Source organism: Octopus sinensis, linkage group LG7 (genome assembly GCF_006345805.1).
Source record: "Octopus sinensis linkage group LG7, ASM634580v1, whole genome shotgun sequence".
In the NCBI taxonomy this organism is placed as follows: Eukaryota; Metazoa; Mollusca; class Cephalopoda; order Octopoda; family Octopodidae; genus Octopus; species Octopus sinensis.
In genome coordinates, this window is record NC_043003.1 from 35,541,835 (window position 1) to 35,549,811 (window position 7,977).

The 7,977-nt window shown below is 34.4% G+C and overlaps 1 long non-coding RNA gene across 1 annotated transcript; it reads right to left on the minus strand.

Moving 5' to 3' along the window:
- Positions 1-204: 204 nt before the first annotated feature.
- Positions 205-5,975, minus strand: LOC118764078. Its single transcript, XR_004999866.1, has 3 exons — positions 5,877-5,975; positions 3,539-3,540; positions 205-214 (listed from the first exon to the last, which is right to left on the minus strand). It is a non-coding gene; the product is annotated as an uncharacterized LOC118764078 (long non-coding RNA).
- Positions 5,976-7,977: the final 2,002 nt, after the last annotated feature.

Below are 7,977 nucleotides of genomic sequence, written 5' to 3' on the forward strand. Positions count from 1 at the left end.
AACTGACAAAGGCCTTTGATTTAGTAAGTAGAAAAGGCCTTTTCATCCTACTCCAAAATATCGGATGTCCACGAAAGCTGCTGAGGATCATCAAATCTTTCCATGATGATATGCAAGGCACCATACAGCACAATGGTTCAACATCAGCCACCTTCCAAATAAAAAGAAACTGGGTAAAGCAAGTTTGTGGCCTTGCTTCTACATTATTTGGTATCTTATTCTCGCTGCTGCTGTCACATGCCTCTCAGACATCAGTTGGTGAAGTGTTTCTGCTCAGTAGAAATGACGGGAAACTGTTCAATCTCTCGCGTCTGCGTGCCAAGACCAAAATCAGGAGCGTACTGATCAAGGAGGTGCTATTTGCTAATGATGCCGCTCTGGTATCACACACAGAAGAAGCCCTACAAAGGCTCATCAACTGTTTTGAGCAAGCATGTAGCAACTTTGGCTTAGTTATCAGCCTCAAGAAGACCAACATCATGGGTCAGGCTACATCGGACATCCCAAACATACATATTGGAGACCACAGACTACAGGAAGTGGAGAAGTTTACTTATCGTACCTCTACCGTCACCTATAACATATCCATCGATGCTCAGCTCAATATACGCTTTGGCAAGGCAGCTGCTGTGATGGCCCAACTCTCCAAACCAGCATGGGATAACCATAAGCCGACCAAGACCACAAAAATGAGGATTTACCAGGCATGTGTACTTAGCACTCTGCTGTATGGAAGTGAGATTTGGACGACATACACACGCCAAGAGCGTCGCCTAAATATCTTTCACCTGCGCTGCCTCCGGAAAATCCTTCGCATTAAATGGCAGAATCATGTCCCCAACAAAAATGTCCTCAAGCAAGCAGGAATAACAAGTATGTTTGCACTCCTCACACGAAGACGTATGAGATGGCTTGGGTATGTTAGCCGTATGGAATATCGCAGATCCCCAAGGACATACTCTACGGAGAGCTTGCTATGAGCACGAGGTCTGTGAGGAGACCGTTCTTACGATACAAGGATGTTTGCAAAAGGGACATGAATGCCAGCAACATCAATATTACCACCTGGGAAGCAGTTTCCAGCAACAGTGGAGATTGGTGACGTACCGTAAAAGAGAGAACACAAAGAGTGTCATAGAGAGAGAGGAGAAATGGAAAGACAAGAAAAAACGTCAACAAGAAACTATGACGTTACAACCAGCCAGACAAAGTCTTCGCTACATTTGCGGTACCTGCCAGAAGGAGTGTTTGTCCATGATAGGACTACACAGCCACAGCAGGTAATGTATTAGGACATGAAATGTAAAATCCGGACTAGATTATGTTATACGCAACTCCATTGACTCCCGAGACAAAAAGGATGTCAACAACAATATATATGGATTTCGTAGACAGGAACTGAAAGAAATCAATCGTATATATATGTATATATTTAAGTCTGTGTGTGTGTTTTTGTGTTTCTCCCTCATCACTGCTTCACAACTGCTGTTCATTTATTTACATACACATAACTTACTGGTTTCACAAGACCAAACTAATAGTATAAGTACTAGGCTTATTAACATAAAAAAGCACTAGGCTGTGTCTCATAATTTTGTTTGCCCACTCAGTTGTATCTTTCCATTTATCTTTGTATGTGTGTGTGTATATCTATCTATCTATCTATCTATCTATCTATCTATCTATCTATCTATCTATCTATCTATCTATCTATCTATCTATCTATCTATATATATATATATATCATAATAATAATATTAGAGAGTAAATCCAAACTTACAGGGAAAAATTAGATTTAGGATTAAATCTTATTTTATAGTATAAATATATATATTAACAATTGCAGCGTGGAAGGTGTTTATAAGCCATTTAAGAAACACACAAAAGCCGTTCGATTCACTTCAACATTTAAGTTTAATTTGTCAAAATATTTTCGTCGCTAAAATCCGCGACCTGTTCACTGACAAAAAACCGTGCAGCACGGATTCAAAGTTCAAAGTTAAAATTAAAAATAAAATTTACTTATTAATTTATACTAATAAATTTATAAATATATATATATATATATATATATATATATATATATATATATAATATATATATATATATAAATTTATTAGTATAAATTATTAATTAAAATTTTTTTTAAATTTTAACTTTGAATTTAATTAATTTAAATTTTAAATTTAAGAAATAACTAATATTTGGGAGTTAGGCGCCCATTAGGGTATTATATAAATGTATATATATATATTTATGTATATTAAATTAGAGATAAAACCACTATTAGGCAAATCAAACAGTGAACACAGAAATAAAATTAATTAATATAATATACAAAATAAATAAAATGTAAAATTCAAAATTTAAATTATTTAAATTTAAAGTTAAAATGTAAAAAAGTTTTAAATAAAAAAAATTTAATAATAAAGTGTATATATATATATATTATATATATATATACTTTATTATTTTTATTTTTATTATTATTTTATTTCATATTTTATATTTTTTATTTTTTTATTATATATTTATTTTTTTCATTTAAATTTTTTTTAAATTTTAACTTTAAATTTAAATAATTTAAATTTTGAATTTTACGTTTTATATATTTTGTATATTATATTAATTAATTTTATTTCTATGTTTCGGTTATGTTTTTCACTGTTTGATTTGCCTAATTGTTTTTATCTCTAATTTAACACACACACACACACACACACACACACACACACATATATATATATATATATATATATATATATATAACACCCTAGTGGGAGCGTTAACTCCCAAATTTTAGTCCTTTCTGTTATTATCCAAATCTAGGTCAAAGTTCTGAATGGATCTTTATGAAATTTGGAAATTATATTCTATGCATAAGGGCCAGAACCTCCATGACAATTCATATATTTTTGCTGTTGAGGAAATTTTAATCATTGCTATTAAACACAAATGAAGTAATATTTATAAAATTTCATCTTCTTACAAGTTAGAAAGACCCCTCCATGAGGACTTAACACCCACAATTTTGTCATTTTATCAAAGCAAAAACGAATACAGTTGTGCTCTTCGAAGCTGTTGGTTTACTCGACCATAAAATTTGAGCATTATTTCTAATTCAATGGTACAACAGTGTAACAGTTTGCTTTGACATACATTGTGATATCTGCAATGTGGTGCATAAATTGTCAAGTAAATGAGAGGCATCTTTGCCTCCACTGATTCAGTTGCAATGTGTTGAATAAAGTTATTTGATTGCAGATCTCCTTTCAGTCTTTTTATTATCACTGGGTCACACATAGTTCCCAGATGGTAACATTGATTTCAAGGCCTTTCCAGATGAGTGACTGGTTATTCAGAGACATTTATAGATTGTATATTTATTCTGTCCAGTTACGTATCAGTATAGTGGTCATTTGCAAACTCCAGAAGTGACAATTTAATTTCTCCTTAGCCCTCACGTCACACAGTTGTTAATGTTTATTTCAGTTGGGTCACGCCCTTCCAATTGCTATAGATTCGTAATGCATCTTACGGCTGTGCCTGTCACCTGGATGGTGAGGAATCCTACATTGGGAGTGGTAACGACTAGGGTAGGGTAACTGACTGCTTATTGTGATCATTCGTCTTCTGGTTTCCTGTAGCTTTGCTCTCTTTTACAAACCCAGTGAACATATATTTCCTATATCCAAGAAATTGAAACAATAGATATAAGACCCAAGTTAAAAAGATTCTCAACAATTCAACTTCTCTGGTTGACATTAAGACGCCCACGCCCAACAGGGGCCTTAACTCTCACATTTTAGAGCTCCATGACCTCCATTTTTCAGGAGAAAAATATTTTTAACAGGTTCAATAAGACTGGAATTTTGGAATATGCGCATAAAACTCAGTAGTATAGGATATATGAGGCACGATTAACATTTTTGGGTGTGTGTAAATAGGGAAATAACCCTCATCTGCAATTTTGATGAAATTCGAAACATATATTCCAGTTCATTAGAGAAAATATAACAGAAAAGGTTAATTCTTCAATTGTATGTAACACGGGCAACGCCGGTTATCTCTGCTAGTTATCTAATAAACATAAAACAAATTTTTATGTGCAGCTATTGGTTTTATGTGCTGAAGACATGCAAATCAATATTTTAAACCACATTTGATATCTCGGCACAGTCATCAGGCACATCCCATATGGCTCAACGAAGTAAAAATAGAAAGAAGAAAAGAGGGAAAGGTGAGAAAGGAGCATATAGAAAAATTGGAAGGTTGAAAAACCGGAAAACCTGGAGGTAATCAGAAAGAAGCAAAAGGGGGAAAAGAATTTATTTCTTTACACCTTAAATTAAAGGTTGTATAAGTAGTGGCTAAGAGATTATGGTGCAGTTGTTAATCAGACGGAGGTAGAACTTCCCAATTCTCTGAAAATTTCTTATCTAAGTTCAGCAGTAAATGAGACATTTTAAGTTTGAAATGAATCTAAGTACTTTCAGCGAGGCATAGCTTACATTTTTTTATCCGTTAACATATGGTGCAGATTTTTGGATTATTTCCCACTTTATCGTATGTGGTGTTGCGTTAAATTTCAAACTCCATACGTGGCTAACTAACTTAGTATCTTTGCTTTTCTTGCTACGTCTGAACGAAGTTATGTAATTAGTATAGCGATTCTTAAATTCTCCTTCACATAGGCCAATATAACTATTCTTATCGGTTGTGATATCATCTAGCGTTACAGTGACTTCTGCCTCATATATGACGGATTTAATCGTACATTGCTGGTCAAATGGATAGGTTCCTGGGCCTTGACATTTACAACTGGATTTAGGTCTTGGTACTGACCTCGTATAATGATGTTTTTCCCATTGGAGCAGCAGCTATATGATAATTTCATTGAGCGCCTGTTAAATATTTTTCTCTACTCGTAATCTTCTGGAAAATGTTTGTCTAAGAGAGACAGGAATCATGTAGTTTTTACGTTAATGGAAATCATGTTAGTTTTTACGTTAATGAAAAAAGGATGGGTGAACTACTACAACTACAATTAGTTGGCTTGAACCAATTGACCAAATATTTGAAAGCGTTGGTAACTGGCACCAAAGCAATCAGCTGGAAGTGGTCGGTCAGCCGGATGAATGAAAATGACGGTATTTTAGTTGATACATGAATACGTGAAGTTGTAGACTAATGATAGATCTACACTCTACATGATATAGCATATAATGAGGATGTAGTTGGTCTAAGACATTACAAAAATATAATATTCCAGGTTGTATCTTAGAGTGCAACTGTATATGTATGTGTATGAAAGACAGTGAGTCAGAGGTAGCTAAAGAAGGCGTTATTGAGGTCGAAACAACTGACAAATACGAGCGGTTATCCAAAAGTAAGCAGAGACGTTCTGTGTGAGACAGGCTCATTGTAGTTCGGGATTCTGCCGCTACAAGTTTCTTAATATGACCCTCAGACATGAGTCTATCGACTGGGGTAATTTAGCAGGGTTGTGCTGGCTTGTGATGCGTTTTTCCTTTGCAATGCTTCTCTCCTGTTCGTCGATTTTTGCGATAGCTGAAACAGTGCTTCTGTGAAATTCTGTTTTCTACTAGGGAAAATGGTAGCCGAAACAATTGTGCTATGCCTCAAACAACCTACAAAGTCGCTGCCATATGCAAAACATAAGTTTACATGTGATTTTCACGCTTTGGGAGTGGTCACTTGTCACGGATGCTTGTATGAGCGAGTGTACATGCGCAGTGCAACTTTATATCCTGATCTGTTAACGGTTCTTTTTAATACTTTTCTCGCGGTATTGCACGTTCGTTTCTTTTCTGCGCCTGTTATTTCTTTTATTGATATTCTATACAAATGAAGACATGTCCTTTAATTCACTAATTTTCTTTACACAAAATGAGAAGATACAGTGCAGAACTGTTATTTTAACGAGTTATATCTATTTATCACCCGAACAGACACATCTGCACCCTCGGATGCCCCTGAACCAGTTGTTAAGTAGTATCCACAAGTTCAGTAATGCTGCAGATTCTTCAACATATCCCTGCGCATGGCAATTACTTTTTCAAAATTTCAGCTTTGATGATTGAGATCTTTAAACTGAAAGAATGATATCCAGCTTGTTTATTCTTCTAGGAGAGGTAAAACAAAGACGCTTCAGGGTTCAAACCCATTTGATATTGGTCGGAAATTTTGACACAAAGCCTGCAAGTTTGTGGTAGGGTAGGTCGATTACATCGACTCTAGTGTTCAACTGGTACTTATTTTAACAATTTCATCCTCAGAGGAAATGCAACCACGCATTTCGCACTGAATGCTAACGATTCTGTTACTTCACCGCATTATAGTTGCTGTGTATTTATATTAAATATTTTAGTAATAGCATTACCGGTATTAAGGAAATCAAGGAACTATTTACAGAGACCATGACTGGGAGAACCGTTCGAATTTCTTCATATGAGAGGACTTAACGTGCGTCCTGCAAAATTCGACCTCTACTCTCACTACAGATATAAACTCCCCTCGCTTGTGGATGCGCGATTTAAGTTGATTACTTAAAATCGTTCCATATTTATATACAAACATTAAATCTCAAACTTCTTTTCTTAGACTATCATTGCTTTAGATCTTAACGTGTAAAATCGTTGTTTGAGAGTATCTTAACTTGAGTGATAACGTGCTCGTGGACATTTCTGTCTTTTTGTGATATGTTTCAACTTCACATCTCTTAGTATCAATGTTAAAAATAATATGTCTCTTTATTTATGCCATGATATAATGACCGATGTATAACAATACAGATGCATACGTTTAATTGTATGTATATCTCCATCTATGCACACGCAAACACACACACAGACATATATATGTATAGATAAAAAAGAGAAGGGGATACATTGATGCATGCATACACACATATATGCATACATACATATGCATGCATGCACGTAACATATATATAACTGGGATATGTTTTCGCAATATTGCTTCGATTTACTGAAAAAATAAAACAGATTGCATAGTATAATAGTCATACATATAACTATTTTACAGTTTGTTTGGAACATTTAAACTTGTAATTTTATGGACATTTCTATAAATTCGTAGCCTTCTAAATTTAGATTTGTGAACGTGGGTATTAAAGCCATTCTCTAGCTATCAAATGCAATAATATACTTTTCTTCAGCATGTTGAACCATTAAAACCTACACATAATTTTTTTATGTCTCCGTTTTGTCTTGTTCTCCCTCCACTTTTTTTTTAGCACTTAACTCTTTCTCTCGAAGATCGTAGGCTCGAAATGTCAAAGACTTTTCTATTTTTCCCGAACGTTAAACTAATACACCTTCTTGTTGTTCCTACACCTATCTTCGTCTATAATGCTTTCTGTAAATTTGAAATTTATATATATTCTCGGAGATTTTAAGGTGGCAATAGCGTCTATTTCTTACAGTGCGTGGGGAGGCGTAAAGCCAATCCCTTGTTATAATTATGTATATAATTATAAAATATTTTGTAAATTTTACCTATGAAATTTTTATTTCCGCACTGAGGACCTGGTAAAAGTATTATTGATTTTACCCTTTTATTATAATTAATATTTGAATAAATTTACTGCATAATCGAAACTGTATTTACTGCGATCTAGGTCTTAACACACTACACGTGGGTATAAAAGAAGGATGTGAATTCTACTTGGCAGTATATTTTTACGAGTGTGCATGGATATTGATCATGCGATGTCGCCGATCACATGCATATTTTGAGATACTCGTAAATTTATTCTATGGAATACTGTCGCTGATGAAAGCAGTAGGTAAAATATTTTTTACTTTAAGTTTGAAACACGATCTTGTACGCAGTAAACGGAACCTTGTTGATTCGTTATTTTTCTTTTGCTCACCTACAATATAGTGCGTTATTCTCGAAGATTTTAAGGTGTTGATAGAGGTTTTAGCGTCT